This window comes from Sinocyclocheilus rhinocerous, unplaced genomic scaffold (genome assembly GCF_001515625.1).
Source record: "Sinocyclocheilus rhinocerous isolate Xijiao unplaced genomic scaffold, SAMN03320098_v1.1 scaffold1343, whole genome shotgun sequence".
Lineage (NCBI taxonomy): Eukaryota > Metazoa > Chordata > Actinopteri > Cypriniformes > Cyprinidae > Sinocyclocheilus > Sinocyclocheilus rhinocerous.
In genome coordinates this window covers 19,907-23,490 of record NW_015641034.1, presented here as the reverse complement: position 1 = coordinate 23,490, position 3,584 = coordinate 19,907, and the positions used below count along the sequence as shown (strand labels likewise).

The 3,584-nt window shown below is 42.5% G+C and overlaps 1 long non-coding RNA gene across 1 annotated transcript in view; it reads right to left on the bottom strand.

The window, feature by feature from the left end:
• Positions 1 to 3,584, bottom strand: part of LOC107754234 (uncharacterized) — a 4,811-nt gene extending 1,227 nt beyond the window's left edge. Inside the window, exons 1-2 of the long non-coding RNA XR_001641559.1 lie at positions 3,574 to 3,584; positions 171 to 173 (exon numbers count right to left, since the gene is read on the bottom strand). This is a non-coding gene — a long non-coding RNA (uncharacterized LOC107754234). The remainder of the gene's footprint in view (positions 1 to 170; positions 174 to 3,573) is intronic.

Here is a 3,584-nt window from a genome sequence, read left to right as displayed (position 1 = left end):
GAAAGTAAAGCGGCAGCCCCTCGCGGACGACTGCCGCACACAAAACAAAAAATAAAGTCCAGACCTGGTCCTCTCTCGTCTTGCACTGTCGTCACTCCTCCTTTTATCCTTCTGGAGCTCCTCTGTGGGACTCGAGACCGGTGAGTGGCACAGGTGTCATGCATTATCACTTACTCCACCGGCCTCGCTCCGTTCCTACGGCTCACACACACCAAGTGTGCTTTTAATGATTTCGCTTTTAACGTAGAGTCACATATAATTTTTATTATTACAATCAAAATTTCCTTTTAATTCAAATAATCACACACAGTCAATAAATCATTTTCATTATTCACTTTATGTAGCCCCGACCCTTTTCAGTGTTTTGTGTTTTTCTTTTGTCTTCCAGTGTCACGAGTCAGTGTTTTTTTCATGCATTTAATTTTTAAACACATTTAACTGTTAACCATGGAATTCTTATTTATTTTCTATAAATCTATATTTATAAATAGGACAATATTTGGCAGATATTCAACTATTTGAAAATATGGAACATGATCTTTACTTAATATCCTAATGATTTTTGGCATAAAAGAAAAATAAATCATTTTGACCCATACAATGTATTTTTGGCTATTGCTACAAATATACCCCATCGACTTGAGACTAGTTTTGTGGTCCAGGGTCACATATTATTCACACAATGGCAGTAAATTATTCATAATTTATTTATTCTTCCTAATTACTTTTTTTTTTTTTTTTATGATCCTTTCTAAAACTCCTGCTGAGTGTCATAACATTTAGCTTGAACTATATTCACAAATGTCATGTAAATAAATTTGCAAATCATGCTTCTGAATTTGGGGGGGGAAGCACCTCTCAAGCAATTAGAATATGTATGAAACAAAAAAATTATGCAAGTTACTAAACACTAGTGATGTGTAGCTGTGAAAAACGGTATTCATCATATCCAGTGACCTTCAGTAAGTGATGTTTTATTAACAAGGTTCAGGAGGAGCACGTTCAGATAATCAATCAATACAACACAGATGGAGCTCGTCTAGATAATCAACTTAACTAGCACGATATGTAGGAAATATATACAGCCAACTCACCTCTGTCCCACGACAGTTTTCCGGCATCCCTCCTCCACCCCAACTCCTTACTCTTAACTATTCTCATCCCAGACTAGGGATTGGGGGGTTCCCTGGGTTCGGGCTATATTCCGGGCTTGGAGCCCGCTCTCAGGACAGCACGCCAAATATGCTTACTATTTTCTCAATCCGATTATATGTAAGTGCAAACTCATGAACTTTTGATTCTGAAAGTCTGGACAAAAATATTTAAAACCTGGAAGACTTTGGACATGTCAGACATGTCAGACACACTATTTTCCTAATTAATGCTGTTAAGTTGCTTTGACACAATCTGTATTGTTAAAAGCGCTATATAAATAAAGGTGACTTGACTTGACATGTAATGTCATTGTTGTTTTCATGTTTATTAATGTTTGTTTATATAATGCAGGGATTTCCAATTGTTTTTGTCAGTCAAACCCTTTAAAATAAAATATTTACTTGAAATATCTTTCAGAGGAAGTTCATATTTCAATAATTTAACAAGACATTTGCACCTATCAGCGATCACAATCACCCGAGTTCTGAGCACGCATACCTGACAATTATTACCAATCATCACCCTGCACTATAAGAGCACACAGTTCACTCAGTCACATTGTCTGGTCTCCCTTGTGGAATGAAGACTCATCTCTACACGTTCACTTACCCGCTTCAAGTCCCTCGATCTCCTTCATCTCCCCTGTGTGCTCCTGTGTCTTCCCAACCCTACTTACCTAAAACAGTTAATTGGAACCAGCTCCTGGAAAACTCCTTCATCAATCCATTCACTCTCTGTGTGCTCCATTATCCTGGTAAAGAGATCATTATCTTCATTATTTATGTTTCCTGCATCAAAGACTCTATAGTTGCCATTAATCACCTGCCATTGTTGCTCATTTCAATCAATTACAATAAACCCGCCTGTTTGGTTCTAACTTGTCTGTGTTTGAAGTCTGACTTCAGAAGACCAGACCATACCATCATGAACCAGACAGGCGTGGACCCCTTTCAGGAGCTGGTAGATTCACTTCGCTGTGTTCTCAATCCACCAGTCATGATCATGCCAGCACCCGCAACTGTTTCACTGTCAGTCACTTCTTCTTTTGGACCAATCTACGCTGCCAGTCCCGTGGTCAATCCAGCGCCCTACTCTGGCTCAGCGGACGATTGCAATGGCTTCCTCCTGCAGTGTTAGCTCGCCCTAGAGATGCAACCGCATCGTTTCCCAACTGAGAGGGCTAAAATCTAATTTATTCTGTTGTTGTTAACAGGTCAAGTGCTCCAATGGGCAGAATCCTTGTGGCAGCAAAATGGAACGGACACTCAATCATTGGATACATTCATCGCTCACTTCTATGAAGTGTTTGGACGACCAGTAGGAGATTCTTCAATCGGTGAGCAACTTAATTATCTTAAACAAGGTACGAGTTCAATGCAAGATTATACTCTCTGTTTCTGCACGCTAGCAGCCTCAAGTGGTTGGAACGATCGCTCCCTGTTAACCACATTTTGACAAGGACTAGAGCACTCTCTGCAGTTGCATCTCTCAGCCTATGATGACACCATCGGGCTTGAGTGCTTCATCCAACTCTCAATCCGAGTGGCAAATCGGATGCAAGGCTGTATGGAGGGACAGTATTTGCCAAAATCTACCCATCTCGTTCCACCAGCCATAACATCCCAGCACTCCAGAACCAACCCACGAGCCCATTCAAATTGACAACACCCATCTGACTGGTCTGTCCTTGGTCAGATATCAACATCGGCTGACCCAGGGATTATGTTTATACTGTGGCCAGAATGGACATGTACTACGGGCATGTCCCATCTGTCCTCCACAACCTGTGGTGAGTGTGGTTTCCTCTCCTTCAGTTAATGTACATCCACTCACCACTGTTGTACAACTCACTACTTCGCTCCACTGTATTTCAGTCCATGCCCTCCTCTACTCTGGGTCAGCTGGCAACTTCATCTCTGACGACTTATGCCACCAACTTCAACTCAAGAAGAGACCCAATGACATCCCGTACAAGGTCCAATCAATAACCGGAAGTCCCCTCGGCCGAGGACACATCCGATACTGCGTGGGACCTATCAAGCTCCAAGCCGGTCAATGCCACACGGAGGATATTTGTCTGTTGATTCTGGAGAAATCCACCGCTGGGATAGACCTAGGGTGCCCATGGCTCATTTCTCATGATCCCACCATCTCCTGGGTCACTGGACAAGTCCTGAAGTGGGGCAAGGAGTGTTTTCCACGATGTTTTCCTGATCTTTTCCGGGCCTCTATGAATACCTCGTCATGCCGTATGGACTTGTTAACGCCCCCTCTGTATTCCAAGGTTATATGAATGAGGTGTTCTGGGATTACCTTCAGCGCATTGTGCTGTTTTAGATCGAAGACATCTTGGTGTACACCCGGAACGAGGCCGCCAGCACGTTTCTGAGGTCTTCCAACGGCTCCGCGAACATCAACTGTACCTAAAG